The 14218-nt window shown below is 48.8% G+C and overlaps 1 protein-coding gene across 1 annotated transcript in view; it reads right to left on the minus strand.

Annotated features, from left to right (window-relative positions):
• Positions 1-2248: 2248 nt before the first annotated feature.
• The window catches only part of LOC125942124 (uncharacterized), a 50968-nt gene continuing 38998 nt past the window's right edge, over positions 2249-14218 (minus strand). The window contains exon 6 of the mRNA XM_049660220.1: positions 2249-3037. The gene's annotated coding sequence lies outside the window, so the exon portion shown is untranslated. The remainder of the gene's footprint in view (positions 3038-14218) is intronic.

The following is a 14218-nucleotide window of genomic DNA, read 5'->3' on the forward strand; positions in this document are numbered from 1 at the left end:
CCATTTCTCCTACTTGTAGTTCTCCCTTTCTGCATGAACTTAGTATCATCATAAACAGCGAAATAAAGAAAAAAATGCCGCAAGAAACGTCGACAGCCGCATGCGCTATATCGTATATACAGTGCATGAAAATATAGTTACGTTCCCGTCAAATACAGTCATGTCGTTGTGTAGAGTTCCCTATGGTGACAACTGTGCCTTTTCTACCCGCTTCTAGTTTCCTTGCTACCGGTCGTCATTTGCTTTCACACAATCAATCGAATAATAAGCTGGTGACTTCAACATCATCGTTTCTGCTTCGCAAACAGTGCATCCAAAAAGATAAAACTGAAATGAGGTCGGCAGCTTGCTCTATATTTATCAAACGCTAGATAGAGAGAAAGAAGGACGTTTCAGAACTCAAGTTCATTAGAGCTTCTGGCTAATTATTTGTCTTTGATATACGCTTTATTAAATAGACTACTCGACATATCGCGTGCCAGAAAATAGGCCCGTGTACGAATGAGTATAGCGTCCGGGCCATACTTTTTTGTGATTGTTCTAGGTCTCCTTTGTCGTTTTATTTTCCTTTAAGCGGCTCACGAATATACGCCATTGCCACGGCTATAAACATTGCTGCTTCCACTAACTGAACTAGAAATAAAATGCTGGTGAATACTACAGTGTATTCCAAGAGGTTTGAGGGTTCACTGACGACACTCAGAAATATGTTTATAAATGTCTAGTGCCGTCTGCTGGCCACATTACGGCAGTGCTCGCAAAATTCATGCTAGAAAAGATGACGTTGCTGAGCTTGGTAGAGGGCTCAGATAATCGACGTAAGCCTCCAAAACTTCCTAAATGTAGCCACTTGATTAATCCGGTGACGTGTGCATATTTTGGTGAAGTATATACGCGGTGGGAATGAACTCGCATGTTACCGCTAATAACACGCGTAGTGACTGTTACAGACTCTTTTGAGAACAATGGGAACTCACGCGTGTTAGGAATCTGTATAAACAAAATGAGCTTAACGTGGTCGGCTTATCTGCGTTTTTGTGCTACCCACACTTCCAGTGGAAAGACACCGGCGCATAGGCGATCTTCAACGAAAACAACATTTTCATACATGCTTACGCAGGATGGAGAGCTAATGTCGTATTGGTTGCTGCTCTTTTTGGTCATCTATTCCAATGAATAAAGTGCTTCCTTGCAACTGCTCCCTTTTAACCTTGAGAATGAGTCAGATATGCATTTACATCAGGCTATGGCAGAAGTCCTGCTGCGCAATGTTATTATCTTTAGGGGACATGCCGCAGAGTGATACTCTGGGGAGATAGGCGTATTCAATTTTGTCAGCTCGTTACAAATGTGTTTGTTTTTCTGCCGTAAGTGGATGCAAGACTTATGGACGAAGTGAATATGTTGTGCATATATATGTTGTCAATAACGTGAATAGCATTATGGTCTGTTTTATTTCAAATACTGGAATAAATTTAGGGGTAAAAAAGTGCGGCGGGACAAATGGGGGCACAGCAGACAACAAATGTTGTCTGCTGTGCCCCACTGCCAGCAAATGTTGTACCCTGCAGGCTGCTACTAAACTTACAGTTCTGACGAGAGCGAAAATAGCACTCGTCATTTCGCTCTTTTCATCTGCTCGTTTACATTTCATGTTTGGGATAGTGCAGACTCAGGGGTGCATATATGCCTTATAGTGCTAATGTCTGGGAAACATAATGACGTTATCTCTATTTTCAACCAAACTTGAAAATAAAAAGTTATTCGTGACCTGAGTGAGTTATACGATGCCATCCAACTTCCTGCGCTTCGGGGTGTGTGCAGTGGAGAGGCAAGAAGAAGAAAAAGCAGCATGAAAGCTGGTTTCTTTCTTTCTGTCTGTCTTTCCGTATTTCTTTCTTTCTTTACTGAAACTTTTTGCAGCAAGTATACTACTTCATCAGCTTATTCACAACATTAAATTGTGAACTGAGTCTAGGATGATGTTAGAAGAAACGACACGTTCCAGATATTCAGCAGTTGGCAACCATGTGCGGGGCAGTAACTCACAATTAGGGATAAAAGCAAAAAATAATAATAAATTTGATATTCCTCTTATACTTGTCATAGTCATAGTCTAGTTCACAGGCATTTCACAGCTTTCTATGTTCTAAGAATGGTTTTCAGATTTTGCGCCTATTTAGTTAATTTCGACAAAAAAAAAGTCAAACCAAAATTTCAACATCACGTTTCGTAACTCTGCTGTTGTCGCACCACTAAAACACTTGATGTGGTTCTCAAGGCTTTGTGTGTTGGCGCGCGGGCACATTTAGCTTGTGCAAAGATTAGACAGCATTTATAACGGCGATTGTGCTCATGAAAAAGAAAAATCATCGTTGTCATTTTACCATATGTACAAAGTAAGAAGCGTGGCTGTGCGTTACCATAGTGCTGTCATCGGATCTCCTGTCGTCGGACCAGCAACTGCTTTACCATAAAGAACATACCATTTGCAGAAGAAAACAAACTGTTAGGTGGGGTCGAAAAAAAGGTGTGCTCAACGAAACGAGAGTGGATGTCTACTAATACAGGCGCAGCCCACCATAGATTCCGGTCTACGTGGTTTCGGCGAAGTTGTGGCCCGCTCTCTTTAACAAGAAGGCACGCTTCCCAATTTCTGTTAGTGCAATACGTCTGATCAGAAAATACGTATCGTCTTTACATGCTTGCACGCCTGGAGGCCTTCGTGAGATTGCACGCCGGGTGGATGTGCAACGACCGACTACTTGTATAGTGAACCAACCGGCAAACAAGCCAGCAAATAAACACATATCCTCTTACGCAAAGCCAGAGAAGGCATGGGAATATTGCAGCCGGTGCCGGGTTTCAATATACGCAGTGAATGCAAAGCGAAACTGCATTGCGTAGCAAACTTCCAGTGCAGAAACGACACACATTCGTATTTGTGCACACAGTAGTCCTCGTGGCTCGACATCGCTGTTGTTTCATCAGTCAGGCAGAGGTCAACTCTCACAGTTCGTTCTCGGGATACATTACTCTGTAAAAAATGAAAGTGAACAAGGATTGGATTTATAGACAGACTTTCAGTGGCCAAGGTTTATTAGGAATAGGTTTGTGGCGTCTAGAAATGGGAAATTTATGTTAAATGTATATACTAATTAGCACGCAGTAGTAGAGACAATGAAAGCTTTTGAAAACATAGCTTATTTCCCTAATATGACAGATTGCAGGAGTTCATCAGCCATCCAAAAGTAAAAGCGCTTATTCACTCCTTAGAATCCTATTAAATAGTTCTTCAGATGTTTATTTGTTTTCTCGGAAGACCTGCGTATGTTAAATGCAGGATGACGAACGCTATTACAACTGCATTAGCGAAATTTTTGAAGTACACAACGTAAGAGCCAGTAACATTCAATGTTTCATGCTTGTTCGGCTATGCCTCGTTTGGACATCTACCCACAACAATGCGGAATCTGTATGACCATTCTCTTATTACCAATGTTTCTGCAGGTGCACAATCGGTGTGGCTACTTTGATATATTGAATAAAAATAGTTTAAATTCGGGGCTGTTACATGCTCAAACATGGATATGATTATAAGGCCACGACGTAGTAGAGACAATCCTGAATAGTATATACCACCTGGGGGTCTTTAACACGCACTTATATCTAAGTACGCAAGGTTTTTCTCATTTCGTCCCCATTGTAATCCAGCCGCCGCGACGGAGATCGAACATGTAGCCATGAACTTAGCAGCGCAACCCCCATAGTGACTAACTGGCCACAGTGGGTCATATATGGAATGGAGAGGGTGTGAAGTAAATGCGTCAAAAAAGAAGAAATATTCAAACGAAAGAAGTCCCTAAAAAGGATGGTGCGTCGAACATAAAGGTAAAAGCTGCAATGAAAGCGCATCGCATTTCCCCGAAATAATTTGATGCAAGGCAAGTGAAAGAATGAAGACGTAGGCGGTCCTAAGGCGAACAAAACGTAGTTTGCTTAAAATAACTTCTTCTTGGGCGAGTTGGTGTTTACTGAACAGGATACTTAATAGCGCAAAACTCGAAATAAAAGACAACAGTGAAAGACGAGAGGAAAGGAAAGACCAGCGCTACGCTCACAACTGTTTATTCCGAAGCAAGGCTTGCTATATATACACAAACATAAGCATGCGCAAACGCATAAAACACACAAAGGGTGCCAGTCAGCCGAAGGCAGCGTAGTCACGTTATATGCTTAACAATCTCATTTCCGAATTATAAAGTGTCACGGTCGTTTGACTAACGCTGGCTAGACCATAGATTTGGATGTGGTAGGCCTCTAGCAGTTCACGAGCGGTTTTGTTCTTGCTTTTGCCTAGGATCCTGACATTAAAAAACAGCGGTTCACAGTCGGGACAAGACCTGCAATGCGCAGACAAGTGCGCGGTAGTATCCTTCTTTAAAAGATTTGCGTGCTCTCTCATTCGGTCGTTGACGCAGCGCCCCGTTTGCCCACTTGCCACAGCTGAGGGGAATGAAATAAACCACTCCAGTGGAACAATGCACGTAACGCTGAACGTGCTGTACTGTGCACCCGTTCGTAGCGCCACCCGTGATTTGAGGGCAGAGATGGGCCAGCTTGTTCGGGGCGGAAAAAACCACAGGTACTCCGTACCTGTTCGCCACCTTCTCAAGGTTGTGGCTAACCTTGTGAAGGTACGGCACCACTTGTGCCTTTTTTCGAGCGTTGCACTCGACTCCATCGCCCACCTTAGGCTTTTTGGTGCCTTTCAGCTTCTGGAGCAAAGATTCCGCTACGGACGTCAACACCGAGCGAGGGTAGCCGACTTTTAAAAGCCGCTCAATCTGATTGTCAAAACTAGTCCTGATCCTGTGAACGCACGATTTCTTAAACGCAGATCCCAGGCAGGTTGTAGCGATCCCTCGTTTAATAATTTTCGAGTGGGCAGAATCGTAAGGTAAAAGCTCTTTCTTAGCACGTGGTGAATAGCTCCAACAGACATGTTGTTTTAAAAACTGCATGTTTAAATCTAAAAACTGCACCGCGTTGTTAACCGGAATCTCGTGCGTAAAAGATAGGCCATTGCCATGAAGTTTAAAAAGGCTTAAAACTGTGCTGATTTCATCATTGTCACTAGAGGAACACTGTTCGTCCAAAAGGATTAAAAAATCGCCTACATATCTAAAACTTTTATCGCATGCGTGTTCTTAAAGCAGTTGTCAAGGATTATATCCATTTCAGAAAGAAATAGGTCACATAGCAAGGGCGCTAAGCACGAACCATTACAAATGCCCTTCTTTTGTAAGTAGAGTTGGTTGTCAAAAAGAATAAAAGTACTTTTGAGATAGGCTTCCAATAAGGCCAGAAAATTGTCGGTACTAAGACCAATTGCAGTCTCAAATTCCAATTCACGACGGGCATCTATGCGTGCTTCGATGGCAACAAACAATCCGCGATGTGGTATAGAGTAAAATAATTCTTCTATATCTACGGAAAGGCCAAAACCAATGTTGCGGTTATCACGCAAAAAGCTGATGATGTCGTCGGAGTTAGTAACTAAAAAAGGGTCATCAACCTTTAGTTGCTTGAGGAAATTCAACAAAAAACGGCTGACCTCGAGTTGCCAAGTGCCACATTCACTGACGATAGCCCTGAAAGGGATATCCGGCTTGTGCGTTTTTGCACTAAAAAAACACAACGAACGAGTCATTTTTGCTTTTTTCTATGCTTTTTTGCAAGTTCTTTAGGTTGTTATCTTCGCAGAAACGAAGAAAAGTTTTCTTCACGCGGGATGTGCGGACTTCCTGGGGGGGGGGGGGGGGGGGCGAAATTCTTGTTGATGGCAATGACAGCTTTGTCTTTAAAAGTACCTCTAGGTAAAACAACGAAGCCGCCTTCTTTGTCTGCTTGCAAAAGGCACAGATCTTTTTGCTTGAAATAGGTTACAATACGCTGAGTTGAATACATTTTATCCTCACATTTGCGATTCGCAGCACATTTGTAGAGACAATCGGCACCCTCAAGTAGACACCTTTCTCGCTGTTCCATTTCCGCTTTTGCCGCCATACTTCTATTTACTGCGGCTAACTCGTGAGCTGTGGTTTTGGGTTCCAGTCCATATTTAGGTCCTTTACGAAGCACACTGGCGATGTCCTCCGGGATGTGGGCGTCGTTGGATTCTAGACTAGGGATCCAACGGCAAAACTCTGCACATGCTCATCGGTGTCGTGGCGATCTTTCTGGAGGGCTTGGCTGTCGGACGTGAACGAGCGGTCCAGCTGACGACACTCCTCTGCATGCTGGGCGACGTCATTAATCGCACTGAATTCGGAGGCGTCCGGGCGGTACGGTAAAATTGTGTCAAGTGTGGAGGATGGTTCACGGCCATATCAAAGAAAGAATGGTGAAGCCCACCGTAGACTGTGTCGCTGTGTTATACGCAGAAGTCACGAAGGGGAGAACGACGTGGAATGATCAAAATCAATGTACATCGACAGCATGTCAGCGAGCATGCGGTTGGAACGTTCCGTGAGCCCATTCGTTTGAGGGTGGTAGGCAGTTGATGTGCGATGAACAATACGACACGAGCGGAGCAGCTCTTGTATGACGTTGGACAATAACACACGGCCTCTGTCGCTCAGCAGTTCCCGTGGGGCACCATGACGGAGTATGAAATGGCGCAATATGAAGGAAGCGACGTCACGAGCACCAGCCGCAGGGAGTGGAGCTGTTTCTGCGTATCGCGTGAGATGGTCCACCGCGACAATTATCCAGCGATGGCCAGAAACAGAGCACGGAAGCGGTCCATAAAGGTCGATTCCAATGCGTTCAAAAGGGCGGGCAGGACATGGTAAAGGCTCCAGCTGACCGGGTGTATATGGTTAAACGTCTTCCGTTGTTGACACGCGGAACAACACCGTATATATTTACGGACAAATGTGTACATCCCACGCCAGTAGTAGCATTGGCGGGGCCGTTGATACGTTTTCAGCCCGCCAGCATGAGTATGTTGCGGATCAGCATGGAAGTGTGCACACACATCGGCTCGCAAGTGCTTGGGTATGACCAGCAGCCACTTACGTCCGTCATCCAGGTAGTTGCGGCAGTAGGTATGAAAGTGCATCGCGTATTAGGAAATGCTTGGCTTGTCGACGAAGGGCACGGGGTTGGGTAGCGGGTGAAGAGGCGCAGAGAACTTTCAAGGGGGACGCGATCCATGGGTCTTTGCGCTGTTCCGAAGGCATGTCGGTGATGGTGAGAGCATCCAGGGAAAAGTCGACCGCTGAAGGGGGCCCTGCTTCGGATTTGACGGGTGAACGAGATAGCGCATCCGCGTCAGAATGCTTGCGCCCGGATCGGTAAACGACGCGAATGTACAAATCTTTGAATACGAAGAGCCCATCGACCGAGACGACCAGAGGGATCTTTGAGGGAAGCCAGCCAGCAGAGTGCGTGATGATCGGTGACAACGTCGAAAGGCCTGCCGTACAAATAGGGGCGAAATTTTCCTAACGCCCATACAATCGAGAGGCACTCTTTTTCGTTGACTGAATAATTCGCTTCCGCCTTGGTGAGGGCATGGCTTGCATAGGCCTCAACATACTCAGAGAAGCCGGGCTTGCGTTGCGCGAGAACTGCACCAAGACCGATACCACTGGCATCAGTATGTAGTTCGGTTGGCGCAGCATGGTCATAATGGCGTTGCACGGGGGGCGAAGTAAGTAGGCGGCGCAGTGTCGCAAATACGTCGTCGCAGGCCGGTGTCCAGTGGGAAAGGTCGCTGGGGCCGGCGAGGAGCTTCGTAAGCGGTGCGATGATGGAGGCGAAATTTCGGACGAAGCGACGAAAATAGGAGGCCAAGCCGACAAAGCTTCGAAGTTATTTAAGGGTAGAAGGCTTCGGAAACTCGGCAACAGCATGTAGTTTGTCCGGGTCCGGGAGAATGCCATCTTTGGAGACGACGTGGCCAAGGATGGTGAGCCGGCGAGCCCCAAAGTGACATTTCTTCAGGTTGAGTTGAAGGCGTGCGTTTGTAAGGCAGCGTAGAATTGTGCGTAAACGAGAGAGATGTGTAGCGAAATCGGGAGAGAACACGACGACGTCATCCAGATAGCACAAACATATCTTCCATTTCAGGCCGCGTAAAATGCCGTCCATCATCCGTTCGAACGTTGCGGGCGCATTGCAAAGTACGAAAAGCATCACGGTAAATTCATACAGGCCATCCGGTGTGACGAACGCCGTATTTGCACGATCATGCACACTCCGCCATAGGGACCTGCCAATATCCTGATCGCAAGTCGAGGGAAGAAAAAAATTCGGCACCTTGAAGGCAATCGAGAGCGTCGTCTATTCGAGGAAGAGGATAGACGTCTTTGTGAGTAATCTTGTGGAGGCGTCGGTAGTCCACACAGAATCTAATAGAGCCATCTTTCTTTTTGACCAGTACAGCAGGAGAGGACCACGGGCTGCAAGAAGTAATGACTCCGCGCTGAAGCATGTCGTCAACCTGCTCCGTAATGACACGACATTCCGCAGGTGACACGGGGTAGGGGCGCTGTCGCAAAGGAGCGTGAGGCCCAGTGTCAATCGTGTGAACAACCGCATTACTTCGGCCTAGTGACGCTTCCGGTAAGTCAAACGAACTGCGGAACTCGTGTAGAAAGGCAAGAAGCTGCGTCCGTGTAGCCGGATCGAGGTCGCTGTCAATGGAATGGTGAAAAGAATCCGAGAGCACGGCGTCAGACGCAAGGTGAGGGGTCAGGGCGTTCAGCGGATGCTGAGTCTCAGGCTCAGAGGGGTCAAGGGGTACGATAACAGCAGCGTCTACAGACTGAACGTGGCCAAGCGTTTCATTTCGGTACAAAGTCAGACGGCCTGAGTTGGGGTTGCAAACAAGTAGTCCGAGATTGTCCTCATGAATCGCGAGGATGGCAAAAGGAAGTGACGTATTGTGGCGGCGAGGAAACAAGTCAGATGGCGTGAACAGAACGGTGGCGTCGGAAAGGGTGGCACCGGAAACGGGAACAATGACGGCACTCTGAGATGGCAGGTCAATATCGGTGGTGACGACAAGCTTTCTATCCCCAGGACCAGCCACATGGGTGGAAGGCGTCTCAGGAAACACAGCGAGCTCTACCTGAGCACGAGCGCAGTCGATAACAGCGTGGTTATGGGACAAAAAATCCCACCCGAAGATCAGGTCATGGGAACACGAGGCCAGCACAAGGAACTCAACGCTGTAGATCCCGTCTTGTATGAGCACCCTGGCCGTACATGCTGCAACGGGTTGAATATATTGTGCGCTCGCAGTACGGAGAGAAAACCCTGAAGGTGGCGTCGTCACTTTACGGATAGAACGGCAAAACGTATGGCTCATTACAGAAATAGCGGTGCCAGTGTCCACAAGCGCAAGAGTCCGTACACCGTCAAGAAACACTTCAATAACATTGGCGGGGGACAAGCGAGGACTTAGACAGACTGACGACGGCGCAGCTCGTGCCGCAGAAGCTGCGGTAGTCAGTTTTCCGCCTCACCAGTATTGGACCGGCGACGCATAGGCGAAAGAGAACGGCGGCGCGGTGAGGGGGGCCGACGAGGAGCAAAAGGATAGGCATCGGAAGTGGGCTGGTGATCACGGGCGTATGTTTCAGGCTCTCGTTCTGGCTGCGTGCGATAGGGAGGTCGGAAGGAGTAGTCAGGATATCTCGGCGCACTGTGGTCGCCGCGTAGCGTCGGCGCGCAACATGACCCGGAATTCCGCAAGCGTAGCAGATCGGGCGGTTGTCTGCAGTGCGCCACGGATTTGCGCACTGTGGCTGCGCTCCGAAAAGCGCCGTCGCTGGTGGTCGAATTGGTGGTGGAGGGGTCAGTACTGGTTGAGGACGTGCCTTCATGACGGTATCCGCATACGTCAGAGGCGCGGCAACAGGAGTCGGCGGAGCAGCAGACGGCACCACAAATGATAGCGGTGCGGTGACAGCAGTAGGCTGAAAGGCAGACGGCAAAGCCTCGGTGACCTGCTCCTGTATCTTCTGTCAGATAGTTGCAGTCAGAGAGGGCGTAGGCACTTGCGCGGTCGGAAAAAATGAAAGCTGTCCAGCGACTTCCTCACGCACAAGCTCCTTAATCTGTGACAGGAGCGCCGTTTAGGGCGCCGCCGATGGTCAACGCAGCGAGGTAATCGTCTGTTGACGTCTGCCGCCGAGCTAGGACGCGCTGCTTACGTAGTTCGTCGAAGCTCTGGCCCAAGGTCACGAGTTCCGACACGGTGCGTGGGTCCTTGGCCAGCAACAACTGAAAGGCGTCGTCGTCTATGCCTTTCATGATGTGTTTTATCCTGTCTTGCTCAATCATAGAAGGATTCACGCGCTTGCACGTCAATGACGTCTTCAATATAGCTGGTGAAGTTCTCGCCCTGCTGCTGCGCACGTCCTCGTAGATGCTGTTCAGCGCGAAGCTTGCGCACTGTGGGTCGACCGAACACTTCCGCGAAGCTCGTCTTGAAAGTGGTCCAAGTGGCGAAGTCCGACTCATGGTTACGAAACCAGAGGTTTGCGACGTCTATTAGGTAGACCAGGAGGTTGCGTACTTTCGTCTTGTCGTCCCACTTGTGCGCGCTCACTCTTTCAAACGGCGATAGCCAATCTTCTACATCATGGTAATCGGTGCCGCTAAAGAAAGCGGGATCGCGCTGGCGCAGCACGCTTGACACGATGACCGACGGAGATTGGGCAGAGTCTTGCTGGGTGGCGTCATCAGGCATTGTCGGAGCAGTGGTGGGCAACGTCCGGCTTCGGAGTTCCAGGTTTGAAGAGGGCACCCAGCGCCTCCATCACTTTGATAAGGAGATTTACTGACGGCAAGCGGCAGGCGAAAAACAAGTATAGTCGCAAGAGAGCAACGGTCTCGGCGCCAAGAGCTCGTGATCTGCGCTCACGCCCTACATCTATGAGAGCACCCCACTACTGCTTGCTCCCTGTTCTTCTTCTTCACTACAGAAAGGACATGCAGATGCACCTCGGCACAGAAAGAAAATTTAAAAAATAATTTGTAAGGGGCTGATAATGTATGGTGATCGTGAATACAGAGGGACAATCTTGAAGGGACAAAATGAGTCAGTAGTCTTAATGAACGCGCGTCAGCATGTAACAGCAGATAAAGATCACAACAATGTACCCTGTAATGCTACTGCAAAGTATTGCAGCGCGATTATTCCCCGCGTTACTTATTTTGTATTTTCGGGCTCTCTTTCAGGCATGTAAAAAAGCTTTTCTCTAGCACGAATTGCGCAACGGAATCCTGAATCCAGAAATTTTCAAGATGTCATCCAAGTTTCCCATTGACACTAATGCTCTGAATGTAATATTTGAGCAGTTGATTATTTAACTAATTCTGTAAAAAGGCGAAATACAAAAACTAGTCTAACTTGTTCCAAGCGACGGCATACAACATTACTCTGGTTCTGTCCAGCTACATGGCACTTGCATTGTAAGCCTGCTGCTATAGAAGCGCTAGTTAGTTCCTTAATTGCTGCTCGGAGGGCTTAAGATCGGCGTTTAGTTTCAACCTGGTCTCACCAAACGAAACGGCTGCGAAGAAAGGGGAGAGAAATGGCTAGCGGTGGGTTGCCGATGGTCCTTGCTCGACAGGCAATGCACAATAGGATAATTGGTCGGCGGCGGATGCCTGTCATGGTGACAGCACCGAGATGAGCAGGCGAACGGCTCCTGACACAGCCAGGTTAAACCCGGCACGTGGAGGGGCGATTAGTGGACCGCAAGTCGTGACGCGTCAACGACCCTTGTCGGTTGTGGCGCACGGTTCCGAAATTCATTCGGGGACACGCTTTCAAGTGGTGTCAAACGTGACGGACGCGATTACAGTTGGCCAGCTGTACTTGCGGACCGACTGGCTCTGAGCAATGACGGGGCGGCGCACGACGACGCGTTTAGTGCCCATTAGTGGACAAAGTGGACCTCAAGAAGAGGGAATATCGGTGCTTTGTCACATACAACGCGTGCGGTCGTCCTGACATCAAAAGCTAAGAGGTCCCTGACTGCCGCTGTCTACGGATGTGCGCGTTCCGGGCGTGTAATCGGCACCGAAAGGGTAAACGCAGTACTCGGGCACCTTTCACATTATAACCGCTTTGACAACCCGTTTCGGAGACCGTCGTGAAAAGCTTCTCTGAGCAAGCATTTACTGAACAGAGCCTGAAGTGTCGGTTGACAGCTTTAGTTGACGTATGACCCGCAGCTAAGCTGTCGTTTTTTCTAATAAGTACGAGTGGGGAAGGGGTCACACCAAAGGTCAACCACTTTGGCTTGCAGGTACTACCTGCTTATTAGGATTTTATTGCGATAGCAATTATATGGACACTTCAACCGGATTTCTGCCGTCGGCCGTCGCCGTCGCCGTGAGGTTCCGTATAGATAAAATCTTCGCCGCGCGCCGTATGCCCCAGCGGAAGCGTGCGGGGACGCGCGCTATCACGGAGAGCGAACGCCCTCAATCTCCCACGCGCAAGCAAGGAAGCGGAAAGCCAGCGCCGGAGGGAGCAGGGGGGGGGGGGGGGCACTTCTCTGCCAACAACCGCGCTCGTCGCTCGTCCGCACAGTCTCTTATCTCTCCCACGCGCAAGCGAGGAAGCGGGAGGCCAGCGCCGGAGGGAGCGGGGGGGGGGGGGGGGCGCACTTATACTCTGCCAACAACCGCGCTCGTCGCTCGACCGCACCGTCTCTTATCTCCACACGGCTCTGACCTTTATGCACTGTGCATCCGCCGCTCAGTTTCTGTTGAAGCGATATACCGCACGTACCTTCGCCCGCTGCAGCGTATGGGCTTGCTGCCAGCGTTTTCACAGTCGTTGTCTGCAGTCATTCAGTGTGATCTATTCATGTTTGTTTGTGCGCGCTCACACCACGCTTGTTCATTCAGTTAGTAATAGTCGGGCCACATTTTCCAACGCACGCTACACATGTAATGCTGCCCGCATCAGGCAGTGCAGCGCTACAGGTGTGTCCCTTCGCACGCGCTGCCCACGGGAAGCGCTTCTCATCAACACCACCGTTTCACACGCACCTTCTCGTGGTCATCGAGTCTCTCTTCATGTCGGTCTACGTACGCCGCAGCACACCTGCTTACTTGATCAGCTCATGTTTACTACAATTTATATTGCTACCAAAGCCGCTCACCTTACATCGTATGACATTGCTGTGTTGCTATCGCATTCATTGCTTCGCCCTTAGGGCGAAACTGTGACATTTTATTATTGAACCCATTGTGCTGGGCGCTGTGGCTTTGCGCGGGAGCACGCATGCTATGCATCTGTCACCCCCCCCCCCTTTCTTGGAGCGTTGTTTCTATTTGTATGTTGTTTTGAGGGAGAGGGAGAAAGACACCGTAAAAGGTGATAGAGAAAAGGCCGCTTGGGAGAAGCGTAATACTGGAAGTGCCAGCGAACAAGACGATCCTAGTACATGATTCGTGATTGGTGCGTCGGCGGATCACTCATAGCCACTTGGTGGCGATTGGGTGGTAAATGCTTGGGGCGGGGCACCGAAGGGTAGAAAACGTAGCCCCGTTGCCCCGTCCAAGCGTTCTGGACAAACTACGCGTTGCTATGCACCATCGCCTATGTCGATATAGGGTCGCCCTATGCGTACCAGTTCCGCCTTGTATGTGTACTTGTATTTGTAAATTTTTGTAAATAGTTGTAAATAGAAAATGTTTTTTTTCTCGTCATCTGTGTCTACTTTAATCTACGAGAAGCGCCCAGTGAACCCGTCGCCGCTATCGTTAGCGGCAGTACATCCTCTACTTGCGTAGACCGGCTCTGGCGGTGCGTCTCGGACGCCCAAGTAGAGGAGTGGTACAGAAGAACCTGGACTTTACTTGCATATTAAAATTTTTGGCAAAAGTCACGTGAGACATGTGCTATAAGGCGGTTGACGTGAAAGCGGTTGACATGGTACAGCGGTTGGTAGAGCGGTTGGTCCAGCGGTTGACATGAAAGAAGGACCAGGTCTTCTCGGGTGCATTTGTGTACCATGTAGCTTGTTGATTAGACTGGACAGCCTTCTAGATCGGCCATCATTTTCTCCGTAATTAGCCCATATTTTTTGTCAAGTAATGTCACACTTCCGCTTCCGGTTTTAGGCCCACGAAGTTTGAACGAATGCATGCTTAATTGCGGCCTTCTTGCGCTAATTAA

The sequence above is a fragment of the Dermacentor silvarum genome, chromosome 1, assembly GCF_013339745.2.
Source record: "Dermacentor silvarum isolate Dsil-2018 chromosome 1, BIME_Dsil_1.4, whole genome shotgun sequence".
Taxonomy (NCBI): domain Eukaryota; kingdom Metazoa; phylum Arthropoda; class Arachnida; order Ixodida; family Ixodidae; genus Dermacentor; species Dermacentor silvarum.